Below are 27,532 nucleotides of genomic sequence, written 5' to 3'. Positions count from 1 at the left end.
GACGAAGAGCCGCCTTTTGAGAGTCGGCGGCGAGGCGGCCGGCTGCCCACTCGCGGCCGAGTCCCAGGGACGACTTCAGGATGAGCCGACTCCTGACTGGCGACTTCCAGAGAAGCTGGCCTTGGGGAGTCGGCCCGCGACGCCAACAACCCCCATGCCCTCATAAAGAGGGACGGGACGGGGAGTGGCCACAGTAAGGTCCACTCCCACCATTTTCCAAGGGCAGGCGTGGCCACAGTACGCCGTACCCGCGGAGATCTCCGCCCGGCGCGACACTGTTGCCATGCCGGCCCTGACGTCAGCCCAGTGGGAGGAGTCCTGTGCCCATGGCGACCTGCCGGTACGACCTAGGGACGACGGGTCCCACCAGTCGGCGGGTGTACGGAAGACGGCGAGAGTGCTACCAGTCGGCCCCTAGGAGTCGGCCGACCCCTCCCACGGGCCCCACGCGCCATTAACCAGACGCGACATGGAGTGGCAACACTAATCGCCCGCTAGACGGCGGAGCTGTTGCCACGACCCATGACCGAGCCCACGTCATTAGAAACACGGCTACAGTAATCTACAGCCGGCAAGACCCGCCCGCGGCGGACACAGCCTGTCGGCTCCGTACCGAGCCAGTCGGCGGGCCCCAGGAGTCGGCAGATAAGACGGTGACCAGAGAGACTAACGGCTGGGCCCGCGTCCAGCCGGATTACCATTGTACCCCTGGGGGTAGGCCTATATAAACCCCCCAGGGCACCCATGCAAAGGGTTGGAATCCATTAGCACTAGACCAGATCATATAGGAAGGAGAGAGCTAGCCTTGCCTTCTCCTACCTCCAGGAAATAGCTCAAGGAGCGACCGTGTAAACACTTTGCCATGGTGATCATGCGGAGACCCCGTAGAGCAGCAGTAGGGGTATTATCTCCCCAAAGAGCCCTGAAGCTGGGTAAGATTCGCCGGCGTGCATGTCTTCGCCTCATCCTGTTTCCAGGCACCGGCGACGTTCTACTCGCCCCCACCATGATAAGCCATCCTTTGGCATATGTCGCACCCAACCCCCGACACCAAGTTACACTTGAGCAAGAATTGAGCTTATTGAAGGGGATTATAGAGAAAGGTGTTTACAAGAGTCTTGCCGGAAGTAAGCAATTTGAGGAAATTGTACGCAAGCAAGGAAGACACCGGAAGAATCAAGGTGTTGGTTTTGAACGAAAGTTCAATGCCAATGGAGTTGAGTGGGAGGAAGATCAATACCCCAAGACGAAGTTTGTTCCCCAACAAGAGAAGTATGATCCTACTTATTTCCAAGGAACACAAGCTCAAGATGATCTTCCACCACAAGACCACAAGCTAAAGGGCAAGGCCAAGCTTCAAGAGGAGATTGATGCATTTGAAGAAGCCCCTAAGGCATTGGTCAAGTGGGTTCCCAAGACTACATCAAGTTCTACTTCATCAAGTACAACTACAACTCCAAGGATTCCCATCAAGATGGTGTGGATCTCGAAGAAGAAGAAGAACTAGAGAGTTCTTGAGGGTGACTCTGTCAACATACTTCACTCATATCATTTTGGCAAGGACAAGTGCAAACAACTTCCATATCTTGCAGTAGTTCAAGGAGTCACAAACCCTCTTGTTGGTAAGACAAGGGACAAGGTAACCTAATGCATTCATGAACATCATCTCATGTGAATATCACTCTATGTCTACGGATATCCTTGTTTCTTCCTTGTGGGACTAACCCGTGTAGGTATTGGAAGTACAACTCACTCCAAAGGATTGCTCCGAATGATCTACATCAACTTTGAGCACCTACATCTTCAACACCTACATGAAGTCGTCATCGACAAAACCCAAGGTTAGTTCATCCCTCCTAGGGGGGATATCACATATAGGGGGAGCTTTACTCTAATCAATAGAGCTAAAGAAACTCTAACGATGTGAACACAACAATGCATTATGTAAAAGTGGTAACCCCACTTGTGCTTAAACGATGAGTATGACCTACGATCAAATGTTCTCATTTGACTCCTCAGTCAATATACTCCTATATAGATGACCTAGTCATCGCCAAATTGCTTGATAGATGCTAGAGTGATTGTGCATGCTTTGCCACATATTTCATTTGCCATCTTATTGTGTGAGCATGTTGGTTGCGTATTTTACTCATTTGAGGACATCCATTTGTTGCCTTGATTGTTTGGCGTTTTCTCTTTTGCCAAATGCATGGACAAGAATGCCTAAGGACTTCCTCTAGCTATCTATGCTTTTCTCGTCTCAAACTCTATTCATGCTACATCACAAAGTTTGATCAAGTCAGATTCGAACCACTCTATCTGAGGAGCACTCGGAGTCCCCGATTTGTCATAGACTTAAACTTCCAAAACCTCTTTGTGCATTTCGGTATGACCGAGTCATCCATTTCGGTCACACTGAGATCACTAAGTTGATCTAGGTTTTCAATCTCGGTGCAACCGATTTGAACTTTTCGGTCACACCGAGTTGCAGTAACCGCTTGTGATTCTGCATCTCGGTGCCACCGAGTTGTTCCACTCGGTCACACTGACAGGGTCGGGATATATATACCCACGGGTGAGATTTTTGAAAAAAATTCAAACTCCTCAGCCTGCGTGTGTGTCCTGCTCTGCCTCCTCGGGTCTTCCGATCGTCTCCTCGCCGCCAGCGACCTCCCGCCGCTGGTTTCCATCACCGTCAACGGAAATCTACTCCGCCGTTGTCGCCGCAGCGAACTCCCGCCGAACTAGGGTAAGGGTTCGACCCTTGTGCTATTCTTTTACCTCTGATTGATAGCACATTATTTTGCCGTGATCCTTACCACGTATGCAAACACTCTATCCACTGAAAACATCCTTTAGGTTAGAGTTGTTTTGAAAATTTAGGGTTAGGTCTCTGACGAACTCATCTCGGACCGACCGAGTTGTAGAAATCGGTCTCACCAATTTGACTTAGGCCATAGCACTTGCAATTTTCGATCTGACCGAAAACTGCAAATCGGTGTTACTGAGTTCGATTCTCTGTGAAACCCTAGCAGTCTCGGTGCCACCGAACTGTGACTCGGTCTGACCAAGTTCACTAGTTTAGGTTCCAAAAGCTGCTTTGGTATCACCGAGTTTACAAATCGGTAGCTCCAAAATGCTTTCTGTGGAGAACTAAAACTAAGTTTTTAAGTCATCTGTTTTGCAAAAACTCTGCACTTTGTGATGCTCATCCACTCTATCTCATCTACATCTATTCAGACGGTCTGCTGTCAGTGAGTTTGCAGAGATGTCTGATCAGAGTGACAGTTAGAACAGGTCTGAGGAACATGTGCAGCTGAGTGAGGGTTCAGATCCCTTGAGCACTTCTGACGACGGCAGAAGGAGCACTCCCAGCAACTTGCCAAAGGAAACCACCAGATCTAGGAATAAGAGAACCTCAGAATCTAAGGATGAGGATTATGTTGTCACTAAGGAGGAAGTAAGCTCCAAGAAGAAAGTGCTGAAAAAGGAGTATGGCACAGCTCCTACAGTTAAGCCAGGAATGAATAAGAAGGCTCCAGCAAAGAGAATTCCTATGTCTAAGGCCAGAGCCTCTACTCAAGAGACAATGTAGTTCACTCTTGAACCCAAAGAAGGTGGAGAAGGAAAGAAGAGAAAGAAAAGAGTCAAGAAGACCATTGCCAGAGTCATTGGCAAGCCCTCCATGATGAGAGATCCCTCTGAAGAAGAAGAAGAAGAAGAGGATGCTCCAGCACTCACAACTCAGAAGCTTATGGGAGATGCTATAAAGTCAGGGGCTGCAACATCAAATCCCAAAGCTGCCCCCAAAGCTCAAGCTCAGAAGCCTCCTAAGACCAAGAGGAACACCAGAAGTATACTTGCTGAAGATAAGAACAAGGCCCCAGTGCCTGAAGCTGAAGAGGAAGATGATGAGTCTCTTATTTTGAGAAAGTTGAAACCCAAGATCCCAGACCACAATGATACTCATCCAGTAGCTGAAGACATGCACATCAGAAAAGATGCTGGACTGAGATTGTGGAGACAGTCTGATCCCTATGCTGTGAGGAGGAGGACTGCAGTTGACTACCGGTTTCATACAAAGGAACATCAAGACTTTTATGAAACTATTCTTCTTGACAAGAAGCCCATTGTGTGTGACATAAGATGGGTTGATTGGAAATTCATCCAGGAGAATGAAGATCACTTCCCAGGAGTTTATGACAGCTTCAAAGCATGTGGAGTAGATGAGTTTGTTGGACAGAAGCTCACAAAATGGAATGATGAGATGATCATGCAGTTTTTCTCCACTGCTCAATTTTACCCAGATGGGAAGATCATATGGATGTCAGAAGGCACTACGTACCAATCCACAGTTGAAGAATGGGAAAAATTGATAAATGCCCCAGAAGAAGATGAAGATGACTTGGATGTGTATGCCAAGAAGAAGAAGGACCACAACACTATGGCTAACATGTACAAGGAGATCCCAGATAAAGCTTTGGAGGCTCACAAGCTTGGATTTGTACATTTCTTGTTGTCTGGTCTGCCTACTATCAATTGGATCCTAAGGCACACTCTGCTACCCAAGTCAGGAGATCAAAAGATGATCAGAGGGCACTCTATCAACCTGCTACCGCTTTTTGATGTCCCTCAGAAGTTCAAGGTCATGAGTCTGATTGTAGAGACAATCAAGAGGACTGCTGCTGACCGGAAGAGAAGTTGTGGGTATGCTCCACACATTCAGGAGCTCATCAACTCCAAGATGGGAACATGAATATATGTTGGATAAGGAGCATCTACCCCCTGTATCCTGATTTTGAAGACAATACTGTTGTGATGAATGAGGAGGAACCATCATCAGTTCAAGCACAGGTGAAGAGAGCCAAAGCAACGGCTGAGAAAGCTGCCAAGATGCCAAGTGTTGAAGAGACATCTCAGGTTTTCCTGAAGAGCAAGCAAGATTGATGACCCACAAGTATAGGGGATCTATCGTAGTCCTTTCGATAAGTAAGAGTGTCGAACCCAATGAGGAGCAGAAGGAAATGATAAGCGGTTTTCAGCAAGGTATTCTCTACAAGCACTCAAATTATAGGTAATAGATAGCTTTGTGATAAGATAATTTGTAACGAGAAACAAGTAACAAAAGTAAATAAAGTACAGCAAGGTGGCCCAATCCTTTTTGTAGCAAAGGACAAGCCTGGACAAACTCTTATATAGAAAAAAGTGCTCCCGAGGACACATGGGAATTATCGTCAAACTAGTTTTCATCACGTTCATATGATTCGCGTTCGGTACTTTGATAATTTGGTATGTGGGTGGACCGGTGCTTGGGTACTGTCCTTACTTGGACAAGCATCCCACTTATGATTAACCTCTATTGCAAGCATCCGCAACTTCAACAAAAGTATTAAGGTAAACCTAACCATAGCATGAAACATATGGATCCAAATCAGCCCCTTACGAAGCAATGCATAAACTAGGGTTTAAGCTTCTATCACTCTAGCAACCCATCATCTACTTATTACTTCCCAATGCCTTCCTCTAGGCCCAAATAATGGTGAAGTGTCATGTAGTCGACGTTCACATAACACCACTAGAGGAGAGACAACATACATCTCATCAAAATATCGAACGAATACCAAATTCACATGACTACTAATAGCAAGACTTCTCCCATGTCCTCAGGAACAAACGTAACTACTCACAAAGCATATTCATGTTCATAATCAGAGGGGTATTAATGTGCATATAGGATCTGAACATATGATCTTCCACCAAGTAAACCAACTAGCATCAACTACAAGGAGTAATCAACACTACTAGCAACCCACATGTGCCAATCCCAGACTTAGAGACAAGAATTGGATACAAGAGATGAACTAGGGTTTGAGAGGAGATGGTGCTGGTGAAGATGTTGATGCAGATTGACCCCCTCCCGATGAGAGGATCGTTGGTGATGATTTCCCCCTCCCGGAGGGAAGTGTCCCTGGCAGAACAGCTCCGCCGGAGCCCTAGATTAGTTCCGCCAAGGTTCCTCCTCGTGGCGGCGGAGTCTCGTATCGAAAGCTTGCTTCTGATTTTTTTTCCAACGAAAGACTCCATATAGCAGAAGATGGGCATCGGAGGGCCACCAGGGGGCCCACGAGGCAGGGGGCGCGCCCAGGGGGTAGGGCGCGCCCCCCACCCTCGTGGCCAGGGTGCGGGCCCCCTATGGAACTTCTTGCGCTCGGTATTTTTTATATATTCTGAAAATAGCTTCCGTGAAGTTTCAGGACTTTTGGAGCTATGCAGAATAGGTCTCTAATATTTGCTCCTTTTCCAGGCCAGAATCCCAGCTGCCGGCATACTCCCACTTTATGTAAACCTTGTAAAATAAGAGAGAGTAGGCATAATTATTGTGACATAATGTGTAATAACATCCCATAATGCAATAAATATCGATATATAAGCATGATGCAAAATGGACGTATCAACTCCCCCAAGCTTAGACCTTGCTTGTCCTCAGGCAAAAGCCGAAATCGGAAAATATGTCCACATGTTTAGAGATAGAGGTGTCGATAAAAATAAAATACGGACATGAGGGCATCATTATCATTCTTAGAACAGCAGCTTATATAATTATTGTCATATGATCTCTTATGCTAGAGTGATAATTCAATCACAATTTCAAGTATGAATCATAAACTTCATTGAAAACTAACAAACTATAATCTCAGTCATTGAAGCAATTGTAATTTATGATAACATAGGAAAGAGTCAATATAAGAGCTTTTCAGCAAGTCCACATACTCAACTATCATATAGTCTTTCACAATTGCTAACACTCACGCAATACTTATGGGTATGGAGTTTTAATCGGACACAGAGAAAGATAGGGGCTTATAGTTTTGCCTCCCAACATTTTACCTCAAGGGTAATGTCAACAATAATAGTTCATGAAAAATCACATCCAATTAGCCATATATACCAGGATCTTTCCAACATATTGTGCTTGCCAAAAAAATGTAAAAAAAAGGAAAGGTGAAGATCACCATGACTCTTATGTAAGGTGGGAGATAAAAGTAAAAGATAGGCCCTTCGCAGAGGGAAGTAGAGGTTGTCATGCGCTTTTATGGTTGGATGCACAAAATCTTAATGCGAAAGAACGTCACTTTATATTGCCACTTGTGATATGGACCTTTATTATGCAGTCCATCGCTTCTATTTCTTCCACATCACAAGATCGTATAAAGCTTATTTTCTCCCACACTAATAAGTCATGCATATTTAGAGAGCAATTTTTATTGCTTGCACCGATGACAACTTACTTGAAGGATCTTACTCAATCCATAGGTAGATATGGTGGACTCTCATGGCAAAACTGGGTTTAAGGGTAATTGGAAGCACAAGTAGTATCTCTACTTGGTGCAAAGAATTTGGCTAGCATGAGGGGGAAAGGCAAGCTCAACCGTGTTGGATGATCCATGGTAATATAATTTATCTTAGATGTAAGAAAACATAACCCATTACGTTGTCTTCCTTGTCCAACGTCAACTCTTTAGCATATCATATTTTAATGAGTGCTCACAATCATAAAAGATGTCCAAGATTGTATATTTATATGTAAGACCTCTCTTTCTTTATTACTTCCTATTAATTGCAACGATGACTAAAACTATATTTGTCAACTCTCAACAACTTTTATTCATAATACTCTTTATATGTGAGCTCATTACTCTCCATAAGATCCTTATGATCTCTTTTATTTCTTTGCATTCTTTTATCTTTTCTTACTCAAGATCATGGCAAAATAATCAAGCCCTTGACTCAACACTAATCTTTATTATATAGCTCACGGACTCGATTACATAGAGCTATCATAAAGCAAACCTCAAAACTAGATCATACTAAAAACTTTTATTCTACTAGATCAAGATATTACTAAAAGGATCGAACTAAGAAAGACGGTAAAGATAAAAGTGATGGTTATACGATACCGGGGCACCTCCCCCAAGCTTGGTAGTTGCCAAGGGGAGTGCCCATACCCATGTGATCATGTCTCCTTTTTCGGGGATGGTGATGTGATATTCTTGGCGATGATGCCCCTCAAGATATGATACGTCTCCAACGTATCTACTTTTCCAAACACTTTTGCCCTTGTTTTGGACTCTAACTTGCATGATTTGAATGGAACTAACCCAGACTGACGCTATTTTCAGCAGAATTACCATGGTGTTATTTATGTGCAGGAGCAAACGTTCTCGGAATGACCTGAAACTTCACGGAGCCACTTTTCAGAAAATAAGAAAAATACCTGTAAAAGATGAAGGCCAGGGGGCCCACCGTCTCTCCACGAGGGTGGGGGCGCGCCTGCCCCCCTAGGGCGCGCCCCCTACCTCGTGGGCCTCCTGGAGCTCCTCCGACTCCAACTCCATATATTGAGTTTCGGGGAGAAAAAATCAGAGAGAAGAAATCATCGCGTTTTACGATACGGAGCCGCCTCCAAGCCATAAAACCTCTCGGGAGGGCTGATCTGGAGTCCGTTCGGGGCTCCGGAGAGGGAAATCCATCGCCATCGTCATCATCAACCATCCTCCATCACCAATTTCATGATGCTCACCGCCGTGCGTGAGTAATTCCATCGTATGCTTGCTGGACGGTGATGGGTTGGATGGGATCTATCATGTAATCGAGTTAGTTTTGTTAGGGTTTGATCCCTAGTATCCACTATGTTCTGAGATTGATGTTGCTATGACTTTGCTATGCTTAATGCTTGTCACTAGGGCCCGACTGCCATGATTTCAGATCTGAACCTATTATGTTTTCATCAATATATGAGTGTTCTTGATCCTATCTTGCAAGTCTATAGTCACCTATTATGAATTATGATCCGTTAACCCTGAAGTGACAATAATCGGGATACTTACCGGTGATGACCGTAGTTTGAGGAGTTCATGTATTCACTATGTGTTAATGCTTTGTTCCGGTTCTCTATTAAAAGGAGGCCTTAATATCCCTTAGTTTCCGTAAGGACCCCGCTGCCACGGGAGGGTAGGACAAAAGATGTCATGCAAGTTCTTTTCCATAAGCACGTATGACTATATTCGGAATACATACCTACATTATATCAATGAACTGGAGCAAGTTCTGTGTCACCCTAGGTTATGATTGTTACATGATGAACCGCATCCGGCATAATTCTCCATCACCGATCCATTGCCTACGAGCTTTCCATATATTGTTCTTCTCTTATTTACTTTTCCGTTGCTATTGGTATCATCACTACAAAATACCAAAAACATTACTTTTGTTGCCGTTACCTTTTGCTACCGCTACCACTACTATCATATTACTTTGCTACTAAACACTTTGCTGCAGATACTAAGTTTCCAGGTGTGGTTGAATTGACAACTCGGCTGCTAATACTTGAGAATATACTTTGGCTCCCCTTGTGTCAAATCAATAAATTTGGGTTGAATACTTTACCCTCGAAAACTGTTGTGATCCCCTATACTTGTGGGTTATCAAGACTATTTTCTGGCACCGTTGCCGGGGAGCATAGCTCTATTCTTTGAGTCACTTGGGATATATATATCTGCATATCGTTATGAAGAACTTGGGAGATCCAAAAACCAAGATCTATCCCTCAACTACGAGGGGAGGTAAGGGACTGTCATCTAGCTCTGCACTTGATTCACCTTCTGTTATGAGTAAGTTTGCGACACCTACACCTGCTTTTGCTATTCGTTCTGATATGTCGCATGTTATCAATGATGCCACTTCTGCTATGCATGATACTCCCTCTGTAAACTAATATAAGAATGTTTAGATCACTAAAATAGTGTTCTAAACGCTCTTATATTAGTTTACGGAGGGAGTACTTATGATGAAACTACCTCTATGCCTGATACTACTGCGCCACTTAGTGATTTTCTTGATGAACAACTTGCTAGGGCTAGATAAATTGAAAATATTGAATCTGATGATACTAATGAAAGTGACGATGAAGAATCACTTGTTATTCCTAAGGGTTATGTCTTTAATCAAGAAGCTTCTTTAGCTATTTTAGCTTGCCAAAATAGAAATGAACTCAAAAGATTATTAGCTAAATGGAGTAAGCAATCTTTAAATGCTAGAATGAAACCTGACCTTGCCTTTGCTACTTCACCTATCTTTGTTACTGATAAGGATTATGAATTCTCTGTTGAACCTGATATAATTACTTTGGTTGAATATGATCCTTTTCATGGTTATGAATCTAAAATTGTTGTGGCACATCTTACTAAATTGAATGATATAGCCACCCTATTCACTAAAGATGAGAGAACTCGTTACTTTTATATCCTTAAAATATTTCCGTTCTCATTAAAGGGTGATGCTAAGATATGGTTAAATTCTCTTGATCCTGGTTGTGTGCGTAGTCCCCAGGATATGATTTATTACTTCTCTGCTAAATATTTCCCTGTTCATAAGAAACAAGCTACTTTAAGGGATATATATAATTTTGTGCAAATTGAAGAAGAGAGTCTCCCACAAGCTTGGGGGAGGCTTCTCCAATTACTTAATGCTTTGCTTGATCATCCTCTTAAGAAAAATGAAATACTTGATATCTTTTATAATGGACTAACCGATGCCTCCAGAGATTACCAAGATAGTTGTGTTGGTTCTGTTTTCAGGGAAAGAACACCGGATGAAGCTGAAATTCTATTGAATAATATGTTGACAAATGAAAATAATTGAACACCTCCGGAGCCAATTCCTGAGCCTATTCCTAAACCAACTTTGAAGAAGAGGGGTATTCTATTTCTCGGTCCTGAAGATATGCAAGAGGCAAAGAAATCTATGAAAGAAAAAGGTATTAAAGCTGAAGATGTTAAGAATTTACCTCCTATAGAAGAAATACATTGTCTTAATTTACCATCTGTTGAAGAAACATATAATCTTAATCCTTTATAATTGAAGAAATTCATGGTCTTGATAACCCGACACAGGTAGTAAAGGTAAATTATCTCTATAGATATGATAAAGTTGTAATCCCATTTACTAAAATTGCTAGCCCATGCTTAGATGAGTTTGATAAATTTATGGCTAAGAAAGAAGATTTTAATGCTTATTTTGGTAGACAATTGAAATACAATTCAAATATGCTTGAACACTTGGGTGATTATATGGCTAATGTTAAAGGTGAACTTAAACTTATTAGTAAACATGCTTCTATGGTTACCACTCAAGTAGAACAAGTACTTAAAGCTCAAAATGATTTGCTCAATGAATTGAATAGTAAAGATAATGATAATGATGTTAGAGTGGCTACTAGAACTGGTAGAATGACTCAGGAACCTTTGTATCCTGAAGGCCACCCTAAGAGAATTGAGCAAGATTCTCAGAGAAATAATATAGATGCACCTAGTTCTTCTAAAAAGAAGAAAAAGAAAAATGATAGGACTTTGCATGCTTCTAGTGATCCTATTGTTGAAACACCTGAGAATCCAAATAATATTTCTATTTCTAATGCTGAAACTCAATCTAGTAATGAACCTGAAACTAGTAATAATGTTAATGGTAATGTTCATGATGATGCTCAACCTAGTAATGATAATGACATAGAAATTGAACCTGCTGTTGATCTTGATAACCCACAATCAAAGAATCAACGTTATGATAAGAAAGATTTTGTTGCTAGGAAACATGGTAAAGAAAGAGAGCCTTGGGTTCAGAAACCCATGCCTTTTCCTCCCAAACCATCCAAGAAAAGGATGATGAGGATTTTGAGCGCTTTGCTGAAATGATTAGACCTGTCTTTTTGCGTATGCAATTAACTAATATACTCAAAACCAATCCTTATGCTAAGTACATGAAAGATATAATTACAAATAAAATAAAGATACCGGAAGCTGAAATTTCCACCATGCTTGCTAATTATAATTTTAAGGGTGGAATACCAAAGAAACTTGGAGATCCAGGAGTACCCACTATACCATGCTCCATTAAAAGAAACTATGTTAAAACTGCTTTATGTGATCTTGGAGCCAGTGTTAGTGTTATGCCTCTCTCTTTATATCGTAGACTTGATTTGAATAAGTTGACACCTACTGAAATATCTTTGCAAATGGCTGATAAATCAACTGTTATACCTGTCGGTATTTGTGAGGATGTGCCTGCTGTAGTTGCAAACATTACTATTTTAACGGACTTTGTTATCCTTGATATTCCCGAGGACGATAGTATGTCTATTATTCTTGGAAGACCCTTTTTGAATACTGCAGGGGCTGTTATTGATTGCACTAAAGGCAATGTCACTTTTCATGTTAATGGTAATGAGCATATGGTACATTTTCCGAGGAAACAACCTGAAGTTCATAGTATCAATTCTATTGGAAAAATTCCATCGATTATATTTGGAGGTTTTGAATTTCCTCTTCCTAATGTCAAGAAGAAATATGATATTCTTATTATTGGGGATGTGCATATCCCCGTTGAGGTAACATAGTGTTATTCGAAATTTCTCCGGTTCCATGTTATTTGGAATGAGTTCGTTAACAAGACTTGATCAACCTTGTTAGTGGATTCCTTTTGATGATCATGAGATGGATGAAACTAGAAGGCACATCCTTCTGTACCCCACTTTTACTTTCTGTTACTTATATTAAATAAAATGAAAATAAATATTTTTCTGTCTGTTATCTGATTATCCGTGCAATATAAAAATACCTTGAAAATAAAAGTTCTCCAAATGCCCTGAAATTTAAATATGATTTTTTTCTAGAATATTTGAGAATATTTGGCACTGAGAACACAGCAGGGGGGTCAACCACCAGCCCACGAGGGTGGAGGGCGCGCCCTACCCCCCTGGGCGCACCCCCTGCCTCGTGGGCCCATGGTGGCTCTCCTCCACTTATTCCTGCACCCACACACTTCATCTTCCTCCCACAAACATGAATGTCCAGCTCAAGCATGAGTTCTAGCTCATCTTGCTGCCATTTTTGATCTCCTTGCTCAAAGCACCTTTCATAAACTGCTTGGGGAGATTGTTCATTGGTATGTGATTCCTCCATGGGGCCAATTAGTTTTTGTTCTAGTGCTTTATTCATTGCAAATCTTTGCTGCTTAGGTGACCCTGTTCTTGAGCTTGCATGTCAAATTTATATGGTGAAAAGTAGTTTTGATGCATGATATAGGCCCTAGGCACTCGTAGGAGTAGTTGTTATCAATATTATTGAGTTTGGTTTACTTTTATTTTGAAGTTACTAAAAATTTCAGAATTTTTCAGAAAATGATGAGGAGACTTTTGAGGGGCTCATCGAGCCAAAGCTCGAAGGAAAAGGCACCAAAGCATAAGTATAATCTACCTCGCACCGCGGAGGTTCAGGCGTGTGAATGGTCGTCCGAGGATTTCTTGAGAGCAGCCGAGATTTATGAAGATTTTCATGAATTGGCTCAGAATGCAGGCCTCACCACTTTCCTCCACGACCAATGCGATCAGTATCTCTTACTCACAAATACCTTTGTGCAAAACTTTCATTTCCATTCTAGGAACTCACCACCTACGGTGGAGTTTCATTTATATGATGAGCATAAGGAGATGTCACTTTATGATTTTTGTCAAATTTGTTTAGTCCCTTTTGAGGGCAAGACAGAGGAACCAGGTCGTGATGATGTGGAGGGGTTTGTTGATACTATCACTGTAGGGGAAACAAGGAAGGTTTCCGATGCACGAATCACTAGCATACATTTTCCTGTTTTACGCTATTTTGCACTATTTGCTAGTCGTTGTTTAATTGGTCACGGAAACTATGGAAACCTTAGTATCCCTGATATTATTATTTTGCTCCAAGGTTTATAAAGTGATAACACTTTTAGTATGGGCGGCATTATTGCCAAACGGTTAAGTCTGAACCGTACAAAGGGCCCCATCTTTGGAGGCATCTATGCCTCACGCCTAGCTGCACATTTTAACATACCTATTAGGCATTCTGAGAAGGAAGAAAAAGTGCTGCCTTGTGTTTATTTAGATTACAAAAGTATGGTGGCACATGATTTTATTGTTAAGAATAGGGAAGGCGAGCTTAAATATCAATTGTTCTTTAACAAACATCATCCTGAGACTATTACCCTGCCTGCTCCTTCTTTGTTTGATTTATCTGTAAGCACGTACCTTGTTTCGTTGAAGGCTATTCACGCCTACCAGAACCCTGCACCAGCTGAGGAGCCAGAGCCGGAACCACAAGTTGATCCTTCACGACAGTCTAATTGCAAGTGGGATCCGGAGATGATTGTCAGCCAGTGGCAATCGGAGTCTTCCTCTTCTGCATCGTAGTACAACCCCAACTACTATTATGGATATCCGCCAGGCCAGCCGTGGCCATAGACCAACTTAGGCCAAAAGCCTAAGCTTGGGGGAGTACGTATTTCCCACCGACATTACATTTATGTTCACACACTCATTGCTAGATGTCGGTGCTCATACTTTTTCATTGTATCATCCATGCTAGTTTATTTCCCTTTTATGCTTTCTTCTTGTGTGTTTAATAAACCTTAAGAAAAACCAAAAAAATTAGTTGTAACTTTTAGTTAGTTTAATTTCCATGCTTGTAGTAGTAATTAAAAAGAAAACCCAAAAAGATTTCATGTTCTTCTTTTGCTTGTTGGGAGCTTTCCCGTGTAAATAGTTTTATTTCTTTTATTTTCTTTGGGGGTCGATAGGAGAAGACCATAATTAAATTGTTGAAGTGGCTCTTATATGCATTATTGATTATCTGACAAAAGAGCCCATATTTCCTTGTCTTCTCCTGTTTATTGAATGCCTGCAGATTCCAGCTTAGTCCAATGCACGTGCACTACTATTATTATTCACATCGTTCGGTCGTGCAAGTGAAAGGCAATTATGATGATATATGATGGACTGACTGAGATGAGAAAAGCTGGTATGAAGTCGACCTCTTTTGTTTTGTAAATATGATTAGTTCATCATTCCTGATTCAGCCTATTATGAATAAACATGTTTGCAATGACAACTAGAGATCATAGTTTCTTATGCCATGCTTGATTAGCTATGAGTTATGATGGTTTACCTTGTGTGCCAACATGCTATTAAAATAGTTATGATGTGGTATGATACGATGGTATCCTCCTCTGAATAATTTAAGTGACTTGACTTGGCGCATGTTCACGCATGTAGTTGAAACAAAATAAACATAGCCTTCACGATATTTATGTTCATGGTGGATTATATCCTACGCATGCTTGCATTCGGTGTTGATTAATTTTAATGCATGTTAATGACTGTTGTCGCTCTCTAGCTGGTCGCTTCCCAGTCTTCTGCTAGCCTTCACCTGTACTAAGCGGGAATACTGCTTGTGCATCCAAACTCCTTAAACCCCAAAGTTATTCCACATGAGTCCACTATACCTACCTACATACGGTATCTACATGCCGTTCCAAGTAAATTTGTATGTGCCAAACTCTAAACCTTCAAATAAATATCCTGTTTTGTATGCTCGAATAGCTCATGTATCAACTAGGGTTGTCTGTATCTTCGATGTTAGGCGGGTTATCCTCAAGAGGGGTGGACTCCGCTCCTCACTCACGAGATAAATGGCTGGTCACCGGGATGCCCAGTCCCATGCTTTATGCAAAGTAAATCAAAATAATTGCAAACAAAACTCCCCCTGGGACTCTTGTTAGTTGGAGGCACTCGTTGTTTTGAGCAAGCCATGGATTGATGCTTGTTGGTGGAAGGGGGAGTATAAACTTTACCATTTTGTTTGGGAACCGCCTATAATGTGTGTAGCATGGAAGATATCCCCATCTCTTGGTTTTTATGTTGACAATGAAAGTATACCGCTCAAAATATTATTCACCTCTGTTTCAAAACCGAGCTCTGGCACCTCTACAAATCCTTGCTTCCCTCTACAAAGGGCCTATCTATTTACTTTTATGCTAAGTCATCATCCTCTTATTAAAAAGCACCAATTATAGAGCACCGCTGTCATTTGCATTCATTACTGTTAGTTTACATTGAGTGTGATTTGACTGGATCTCTTTTACCATGAATTACAATGTCTAGTCAGTCCTTGGTCTTTAAAGGTGCTCTGCATTTATGTTTTGCGGTCTTAGAAAGGGCAGCGAGATACCATCTTGTTACATCATATTATGATTGCTTTGAGAAAGTGTTGTCATCCGAGATTTATTATTATGGCTTGCTAGTTGATTATGCTATTGATATGAGTAAACTTGAGACCTATGCGTTATTGTGAATGTGGTTAGTTATAATCTTTGCTTAAAACTTGAATGCTGGCTTTACATATTTACAACAACAAGAGCAAACAGAGTTTGTAAAAGTTTTTCTCTATCACTTTCAGTTTATCAACTGAATTTCTTGAGGACAAGCAAAGGTTTAAGCTTGGGGGAGTTGATATGTCTCCAACGTATCTACTTTTCCAAACACTTTTGCCCTTGTTTTGGACTCTAACTTGCATGATTTGAATGGAACTAACCCGGACTGACGCTGTTTTCAGCAGAATTACCATGGTGTTATTTATGTGCAGGAGCAAACGTTCTCGCAATGACCTGAAACTTCACGGAGCCACTTTTCAGAAAATAAGAAAAATGCCTGCAAAAGATGAAGGCAAGGGGGCCCACCGTCTCTCCATGAGGGTGGGGGCGCACCCCCCTACCTCGTGGGCCCCCTGGAGCTCCTCCGACTCCAACTCCAACTCCATATATTTAGTTTCGGGGAGAAAAAAATTAGAGAGAAGATATCATCGCGTTTTACGATACGGAGCCGCCTCCAAGCCATAAAACCTCTCGGGAGGGTTGATCTGGAGTCCGTTCGGGGCTCCGGAGAGGGGAATCCGTCGCCATCGTCATCATCAACCATCCTCCATCACCAATTTCATGATGCTCACCGCCGTGCGTGAGTAATTCCATCATAGGGTTGCTAGACGGTGATGGCTTGGATGGGGTCTATCATGTAATCGAGTTAGTTTTGTTAGGGTTTGATCCCTAGTATCCACTATGTTATGAGATTGATGTTGCTATGACTTTGCTATGCTTAATGCTTGTCACTAGGGCCCGACTGCCATGATTTCAGATCTGAACCTATTATGTTTTCATCAATATATGAGTGTTCTTGATCCTATCTTGCAAGTTTATAGTCACCTATTATGTGTTATGATCCGTTAACCCCGAAGTGACAATAATCGGGATAGTTACCAGTGATGACCGTAGTTTGAGGAGTTCATGTATTCACTATGTGTTAATGCTTTGTTCCGGTTCTCTATTAAAAGGAGGCCTTAATATCCCTTAGTTTCCATAAGGACCCCGCTGCCACGGGAGGGTAGGACAAAAGATGTCATGCAAGTTCTTTTCCATAAGCATGTATGACTATATTCGGAATACATGCCTACATTATATCAATGAACTGGAGCTAGTTCTGTGTCACCCTAGGTTATGACTGTTACATGATGAACCGCATCCGGCATAATTCTCCATCACCCATCCATTGCCTACGAGCTTTCCATATATTGTTCTTCGCTTATTTACTTTCCTGTTGCTATTGCTATCATCACTACAAAATACCAAAAACATTACTTTTGTTACCGTTAGGTTTTGCTACCGCTACCACTACTATCATATTACTTTGCTACTGAACACTTTGTTGCAGATACTAAGTTTCCAGGTGTGGTTGAATTGACAACTCAGCTGCTAATACTTGAGAATATTCTTTGGCTCCCCTTGTGTCGAATCAATAAATTTGGGTTGAATACTTTACCCTCGAAAACTGTTGCGATCCCTTATACTTGTGGGTTATCAGGATATGATTCTCCTCCTCGAGCTTATTGACTTGCTGCTCGAGGTCCATTATTTCCTTTCGAAGCTTTCCTGTAACAGCCAAAGCTCCTTGCACCCAAGGGTGTTGCATAGCTGTGGGAGAACAAGTGACACTCTTTTTCATATTTCCATAAGAAAGAAATCTAACATTGGAAGGGATAACCGAGTTTGGGATAACCGATCTCTGTAGTTCCCCCATTGTGAATCCAGCTCGGAAGCGAGAAGTGACTTCTTGATCCTCCTCAATGGCATCTATCCTCTTCAAATCAGCCTCCATCTCCTCCTCCGTTGCTAGCCCAAAGTGGTCAGCATTGTTGTTTGTCATTGATCTCGATGCCGGATGAGACACCCGGATCTCCCCGACTGACTCTTGCGAAGACATCTTGCTCTAATCTGCAGCAGCAATAGCTTGAAACACAAACAGAGGATAATTGCGTGATACGGGAGCCAAAACCTTCGGGAGATTATATAATGAATTTTTACCGACCAAAATACGTAAGGTGCAAGAAAACGGAGTCCGGAGAGGACACGAGATGCCCATGAGGCAGGGGGCGCGCCCAGGGGGGTAGGGCGCGGCCTCCACCCTCGTGGAGACCTCGTGTCCTTCTCGGACTGCTTCTTATTTTTCTATTTTTCTAAATATTCCGAAACGGAGAAAAATTGCCATTAGAACTATTTTGGAGTCAGTTTACTTACCGTACCACGTACCTATTCCTTTTTGGAGTCTGAAACATTCTAGAAAGTGTCCCTTATGTATTCCTTCGGGGTTACGGTTTCAATAACATTGGTTTCAACATTTATAGGATTACCTGAGATATAATGTTTGATTCTTTGACCATTCACCACCTTCGGATTTGTGCCTTTGAAGTTGTTGATTTTTATGGCACCGGAACGATAGACCTCCTCGAGAACATAAGGACCTTCCCATTTGGAGAGAAGCTTTCCTGCAAAAAATCTTAAACAAGAGTTGTATAGCAATACATAATCACCTACATTAAACTCACACTTTTGTATTCTTTTGTCATGCCATCTTTTAACATTTTCTTTAAACAATTTGGCATTCTCATAGGCTTGGGTTCTCCATTCATCAAGTGAGCTAATGTCAAATAACCTCTTCTCACCGGCAAGTTTGAAATCATAATTGAGCTCTTTAATAGCCCAATAAGCCTTATGTTCTAGTTCGAGAGGTAAGTGACGTGCTTTTCCATAAACCATTTTATATGTAGACATACCCATAGGATGTTTATATGCAGTTCTATAGGCCCATAATGCATCATCAAGTTTCTTGGACCAATTATTTCTAGATCTATTAACAGTCTTTTGCAAAATTAATTTGAGTTCTCTATTACTCAATTCTACTTGACCACTAGACTGTGGGTGATAAGGAGATGCAATTCTATGATTAACATCATACTTAGCAAGCATTTTACGGAAAGCACCAAGAATAAAATGTGAACCACCATCGGTTATTAAATATCTAGGGACCCCAAACCTCAGAAAAATAACTTCTTTAAGCATCTTAATATAGGTGTTATGATCAACATTACTAGTTGGAATAGCTTCTACCCACTTAGTAACATAATCAACAACAACTAAAATATGTGTATATCCATTAGAGGCAGGAAACTGTCCCATATAATCAAAGCCCCGAACATCAAATGGTTGAATAACAAGTGAATAATTCATAGGCATTTCTTGACGTCTACTAATATAACCAATTCTTTGACATTCATCACAAGATACAACAAACTTACGGGCATCCTTGAAGAGAGTAGGCCAATAAAAACCGGATTGCAATACCTTATGTGCAGTTCTATCTCTAGCGTGGTGTCCTCCATAAGCTTCGGAGTGACATTTGCGTAGGATCTGTTCCTCTTCATGCTCAGGTACACAACGTCTAATAACACCATCTACTCCTTTATAAAGGTGTGGGTCATCTCAGAAGTAATGTCGTAAATCATAGAAAACCTGTTTCTTTTGCTGGTATGTGAAAATAGGTGGTATAAACTTAGCAACAATGTAATTAGCATAATCAGCATACCATGGAGCACTGTGAGAAGCATTTATGACATTTAATTGTTCATCAGGAAAGCTATCATCAATAGGTAGTGGGTCATCAAGAACATTTTCTAACCTAGACAAGTTATCATTAATGGGGTTCTCAGCTCCCTTTCTATCAATAATATCAAATCAAATTCTTGTAGCAAGAGAACCCATCTAATAAGTCTAGGTTTAGCATCTTTATTTTCCATAAGATATTTAATAGCAGCATGATCCGTGTGAATAGTTACTTTAGAATCAACAATATAAGGTCTGAACTTATCACAAGCAAATACAACTGCTAAAAATTCTTTTTCAATGGTAGCATAATTTCTCTGGGCATTGTCTAGAGTTTTACTAGCATATTGAATAACATTTAATTTCTTATCAACTCTTTGCCCTAGAACAACACCTACAGCATAATCACTAGCATCACACATAATTTCAAAAGGTAAATTCCAATCAGGTGGTTGAACAATAGGTGCAGAGATCAATGCTTTCTTAAGTATTTCAAATGCTTCTACACAATCATTATCAAAGACGAACGATATATCCTTTTGTAATAAATTAGTCAGAGGCCGAGAAATTTTTGAGAAGTCCTTAATGAATCTCCTATAAAAGCCGGCATGACCAAGGAAACTTATTATACATTTGATGTCCTTGGGACACGGCATCTTTTCAATAGCATCAACTTTAGCTTTATCAACTTCAATGCCTCTTTCAGAAATTTTGTGCCCCAAGACAATACCTTCATTAACCATAAAGTGGCATTTCTCCCAATTCAAGACATGGTTAGTTTCTTCACATCTCTGCAAAACTCGATCAAGGTTGCTTAAGCAATCATCAAAAGAGGATCCATAAACGGAGAAATCATCCATGAATACCTCACATATCTTTTCACAAAAAACAGAAAATATAGCCATCATGCATCTTTGAAAGGTAGCGGGTGCATTACATAAACCAAAAGGCATATGTCTATAAGCAAAAGTACCAAAAGGGCAAGTAAAAGTGGTCTTAGATTGATCATCAGCTGATACAGGTATTTGAGAGAAACCAGAATAACCATCTAGAAAGCAAAAATGTGTATGTTTGGATGATCTTTCTAGCATTTGATCAATAAAAGGTAAGGGGTAATGATCTTTTTTAGTAGCCTTATTTAATTTGTGGAAATCAATTACCATCCTATAACCTGTAATAATTCTTTGCGGAATCAATTCATCTTTATCATTAGGAATGACAGTAATACCTCCCTTCTTAGGAACACAATGGACAGGACTTACCCACTGACTATCAGCAACGGGATAAATTATACCTACCTCAAGGAGCTTTAGTATTTCATTTCTTACCACTTCTTTCATCTTAGGATTCAATCATCGTTGCTGATCAATAACTGGTTTGGCATCTTTTTCCAAATTTATTTTGTGTTGACATAGAGTGGGACTAATGCCCTTAAGATCATCAAGAGTATATCCAATAGCAGCACAGTGCTTCTTCAGAGTTTTCAATAATTTTTCTTCCTCCTTCTCTGAAAGGTTAGCACTAATAATAACAGGATATATCTTCTTTTCATCAAGATAAGCATATTTAAGAGTATCAGGCAATGGTTTAAGCTCAAACACGGGATCACCCTTGGGTGGCGGAGGATCCCCTAAGATTTCAACAAGCAAGTTGTGTTTCAGAATAGGTCCCTGTTTAAAGAACACCTCATCTATTTCCCTTCTTTCATTCATAAACATACCATTTTCATGGTCTAGCAAATATTGTTCTAAAGGATCACTAGGAGGTACAGCAATAGAAGCAAGACCAATAATTTCATCTTTACTAGGCAATTCCTCTTCCCGGTGTTGTCTACGAAATTTAGAAAAGTTGAACTCAAGAGACATATCACCTAAACCAATAGTAACAACATCCTTTTTGCAGTCTATCCTAGCATTAACAGTGTTTAAGAAGGGTCTACCAAATATAATGGGACAAAAGCTATCTTGTGGAGAACCAAGAACAAGAAAATCAGCATGATATTTAGTTTTCCCACACAAGACTTCAACATCTCTAACAATCCCCATTGATGAAATAGTGTCTCTATTGGCAAGTTTAATTGTAACATCAATATCTTCTAACTCGGCAAGTGCAATATCATGCATAATTTCTTTGTATAAGTCAATAGGTATTGCACTAGCACTAGCACCCATATCACACAAGCCATGATAACAATGATATCCTATTTTAACAGAAATAACAGGCATGCCTACCATAGGTCTATGTTTATCTTTAGCACAAGGTTTAGCAATTCTAGCAGTCTCATCACAGAAGTAAATAACATGCCCATCAATATTATCAGCCAAGAGTTCCTTAACAATAGCAATATTAGGTTCAACTTTAACTTGCTCAGGAGGTGTAAAGGTTCTAATATTGCTGTTACGAACCACAGTTGAAGCTTCAGCATGATCTTTTATCCTAACAGGAAAAGGTGGTTTCTCAACATAAGCAGTAGGAACAATAGGATCATTATAAGCGATAGTCTTTTCTTCAACTTTAATAGGTACAAATACTTTTACTTCTATGGGAGGATGATATTTAAACCACTTCTCCTTAGGGAGATCAACATGAGTAGCAAAAGATTCACAGAAAGAAGCTACTATCTTAGAGTCAAGTCCATATTTAGTGCTAAATTTACGGAAAACATTGGTAACCATAAAATATTTAACACAATCAAACTTAGGTGTCATACCTGACTCCTTACCTTCGTCGACATCCCAATCTTCAGAGTTGCGTTTAATTCTTTCCAATAAATCCCATTTGAATTCAATAGTATTCATCATAAAAGAGCCAGCACAAGAAGTATCGAGCATGGTGCGATTGTTATCAGAAAGCCGAGCATAAAATTTTGGATAATCATTTCTCTTGAGAGCTCATGATTGGGGCATGAATATAACATTGATTTAAGCCTCCCCCAAGCTTGAGCGATGCTTTCTCCTTCGCGAGGCCAAAAATTATATATATAATTGTGATCACGATGAACAAGATGCATAGGATAAAACTTCTGATGAAATTCCAATTTCAATCGTTTGTAGTTCCATGATCCCATACCGTCACATAGCCTATACCATGTCAATGCATCTCCCTCCAAAGATAAAGGGAAGACCTTCTTCTTAATAACATCATCGGGCATACCTGCAATCTTAAATAATCCACAAACTTCATCCACATATATTAGGTGCTCATCAGGATGTAACGTTTCTTCTCCTGCAAAAGGATTAGCTAGCAGTTTTTCTATCATACTCGAAGGAATTTCAAAGTAGAAATTTTCATTTTCAGTAGGTTCAGTAGGTTGAGGAGCAACTCTTTTCTCTACTGGTCGAGGTGAAGATACCCCGAACAAGCCCCTCAGAGGATTACTTTCTATAGTAACAAGTGACAGTAAATTTCAGCACACTATATAAATTTTTCCTTACCACATTCCACCTACCAAAGGCACTTCATTCCCAGGCAATGGTGCCAGAAAAGAGTCTTGATGACCCACAAGTATAGGGGATCTATCGTAGTCCTTTCGATAAGTAAGAGTGTCGAACCCAACGAGGAGCAGAAAGAAATGATAAGCGGTTTTCAGCAAGGTATTCTCTGCAAGCACTGAAATTATAGGTAATAGATAGTTTTTTGATAAGATAATTTGTAACAAGCAACAAGTAACAAAAGTAAATAAAGTGCAGCAAGGTGGCCCAATCCTTCTTGTAGCAAAGGACAAGCCTGGACCAACTCTTATATAGAGAAAAGCGCTCCCGAGGACACATGGGAATTATCGTCAAGCTAGTTTCCATCACGTTCATATGATTCGCGTTCGGTACTTTGATAATTTGGTGTGTGGTTGGACCGGTGCTTGGGTACTATCCTTACTTGGACAAGCATCCCACTTATGATTAACCTCTATTGCAAGCATCTGCAACTACAACAAAAGTATTAAGGTAAACCTAACCATAGCATGAAACATATGGATCCAAATCAGCCCCTTACGAAGCAACACATAAACTAGGGTTTAAGCTTCTGTCACTCTAGCAACCCATCATCTACTTACTACTTCCCAATGCCTTCCTCTAGGCCCAAATAATGGTGAAGTGTCATGTAGTCGATGTTCACATAACACCACTAGAGGAGAGACAACATACATCTCATCAAAATATCGAACGAATACCAAATTCACATGACTACTAATAGCAAGACTTCTCCCATGTCCTCAGGAACAAACATAACTACTCACAAAGCATATTCATGTTCATAATCAGAGGGGTATTAATGTGCATATAGGATCTGAACATATGATCTTCCACCAAGTAAACCAACTAGCATCAACTACAAGGAGTAATCAACACTACTAGCAACCCACAGGTACCAATCCCAGACTTAGAGACAAGAATTGGATACAAGAGATGAACTAGGGTTTGAGAGGAGATGGTGCTGGTGAAGATGTTGATGGAGATTGACCCCCTCCCGATGAGAGGATCGTTGGTGATGACGATGGTGATGATTTCCCCCTCCCGGAGGGAAGTGTCCCCTGCAAAACAGCTCCGCCGGAGCCCTAGATTGGTTCCGCCAAGGTTCCGTCTTGTGGCGGTGGAGTCTCGTCCCAAAAGCTTGCCCACCCTCGTGGCCAGGGTATGGGCCCCCTCTGGAACTTCTTGTGCTCAGTATTTTTTATATATTCTGCAAATAGCTTCCGTGAAGTTTCGGGACTTTCGGAGCTGTGCAGAATAGGTCTATAATATTTGCTCCTTTTCCAGCCCAGAATCCCAGCTGTCGGCATTCTCCCTCTTTATGTAAACCTTGTAAAATAAGAGAGAATTGGCATAAGTATTGTGACATAATGTGTAATAATAGCCCATAATGCAATAAATATCGATATAAAAGCATGATGCAAAATGGACGTATCAAAGATCAAATTGCATATCTGATCGAGTCTACACTGAGATTGAGAAGGGCTTGGCCACCCTGACTCAAAACCAGGAGAGCTTGGAGAGAATCTTAGAAACTAAATTTTATGATCTTGATCTAAAGGTAACTGAGATTCAAACAGAAGTTGAGCACCTTCAAGAGGAAGCAGAAGAGAAGAGAGCGAAGGCAACCATAGATGCATTTCAGCGAGTGCCAAGGAGTCAAAGGTCTGCTGCCGTGCCAGTGACAGATTCTAGAGCTACAACATCAGCACCAGCAGCTACAGCTCCAGTGCCACCTCCAGCAGCCACTCCACCAGCTCCAACTACATCAACGGATGCCTTCGTCCTTGGAGTTCTCTCTACACCACCTCCCGAAGACCAAGCCTGAGAGACGCATAGCACTATGCATATTTGAACTTTATGGTAACTTGTTGCCAAAGGGGGAGAAATATGTATAGATCATAGGCTTCTAGAGAGAGTTTTGCATCTTTGCCTTTGGTTGAGCTTTTTATTGTGTGAGATACTTTATGTCCTTGTGTGATCATGTGATTGATCATTTGCTACCTTAATGCTTGTTTAGATGATACTATCTTTATATGATCATTCACTTGCTTGGTGATGAGTGCATGCTTTTAATTTCTATCATTTTGAGCGCTCCACCAAGATGTATGTGACATGGAACAGTGACCCATGATCCTAATCGATTGTGCATTTGCATTCAAAAGCAAATTTTAAACAATGCACAAATTTAGGGGGAGTTCTTGCTTATCACATACTTCTCAAAGCGACGATGTTTTTCAATCTTATTATCATCTGTCGAAGCTTTGATCTATATGTTGTCATCAATTACCAAAAGAGGGGAGATTGAAAGTGCAACTATCCCTAGGTGGTTTTGGTAATTCCTAACAACATATAGCCCATTGAGCTAATGCTATTTCAAGATAAATATTTCAGGAAATCCCAATGTTTGGCATGGCATGAATCAGAAGTGGACCCCTCAAAATACTAAGAACACATGTTGGCTCAAGCTCAAGACTCTACATTTTACTTTTAGTGACCCAAGATCACATTGAGTCCATAGGAAAAGCCAATACTATTAAAAGGGGATGAGGTGTTGCTTAATGAGTTACTTGCTCAAAATGCTTAGTGATATGCTCCAAAACCCTCAACTACTTTCTCATATCCACATATTTCCCAAACCAAAAGTCAAACTCGGCCCCACCGAAATTTCCTACCCGGCGCCACTGAGTTCACTTGACATAGCCACTGCCACAAACCCTAGTCATTTCGGTCTCACCGATAGGGATCTCGGTCTCACCAAGATGGGATTGCAACCTCTTTGTTTCCCTTCGTAACGTTTCGGTCCAACCAAGATGAGCGACCGGTCCCACCGATATTTCAATGCAAACTCTTTGTTTCCCCTTCATAACGTTTTGGTCTAACCGAGTTGAGCGAATCGGTCCCACCGAGTTTGCCTGACCAACTCTCTGTTTGCCTATTACCAAAATCGGTCCCATCGAGTTTGAGTAATCGGTCTCACCGAGATTACGTTATGCCCTAACCCTAATGGAATCGGTCCCACCGAGTTGACATGTCGGTCCCACCGAAAATCCTAACGTTCACATTTTGAACTAAATCGGTCTGAGCGAGTTTCATGATTCGGTCCCACCGAGTTTGGTGATTTGTGTGTAATGGTTAGATTTTGTGTGGAGGCTATATATACCCCTCCACCCACTCTTCATTCGTGGAGAGAGCCATCAGAACATGCCTACACTTCCAACATACATTTTCTGAGGGATAACCACCTACACTTGTGTTGAGGTCAAGACATTCCATTCCAATGTAGCGACCCGACCTCAAACGGCCAAGTCTCTATGCTTCAGTGTCATCCCTGGATCGGTAATGCTGAGACACACAGTACTCGAGGATTTATAACAGAGTAGCAATCACACAATTATTACATCGAATGTCTCAAAAGAGAACTTATTACAATAAATATGGCTTAAGGCCATCTAATACGATAATAGCGGAAGGCTTGGAAGATAAAGTGAGTCCATCAACTCCAACGGCATAGCTGAGCTGCACGGCAATGACCTAACGAACCTTACTCCTCGTATAAAAAGTCTGCAACATAATACGTTGCTGCCCAAAAACGGGTCAGCACATGGAATATGCTGGCAAAGTAACACAGTAGAGCAAGAACAGAATAATACTATCACTGCATGCATATTTGGCTGGTGGAAAGCTCTATGGTTACAGTTTTTTTGCGAAAAGCCAATTTTTCCCTACAACAAAGGAATAGATTTTATTTAACTATCATGGTAGTTGAAACATCATTGAGAAGGTTCCTCCAACTCAATCCCAATTAAAGTAATTAACAACCCAACAATATTAGTTTAGAGTGATGAGATACTTAGGATACTCCAAGTACTAGATACTCAAGATTTCCATAACCGGGGACACGGCTAACCATGATTAGTTTATACACTCTGCAGAGGTTTGCACACTTTTCCCACAAGACCCGATCTCCTCCGTTGGATTTCTCACACTACAAGGTGTTTGAGAAACGGATGACCGAGACAAAGTCTTTCAGAAGCATTAACCCCATACTCCAGGCAGACCATACCAAACCTACATCCCACTACCTGCTGATCCACCTCTTCGGGAGCTTCACGCAACTTACTCAACTATGCTAGAACCCATAATAGCTTGTGGCTGCACACGGAAGTCTCTAGCATGAAAATATCTCAGTTCCCTTTGAGCCCGGGTGGAGG

Source organism: Triticum urartu, chromosome 4 (genome assembly GCF_003073215.2).
Source record: "Triticum urartu cultivar G1812 chromosome 4, Tu2.1, whole genome shotgun sequence".
Classification (NCBI taxonomy): domain Eukaryota; kingdom Viridiplantae; phylum Streptophyta; class Magnoliopsida; order Poales; family Poaceae; genus Triticum; species Triticum urartu.
Note: the sequence above shows the minus strand (reverse complement) of the source record.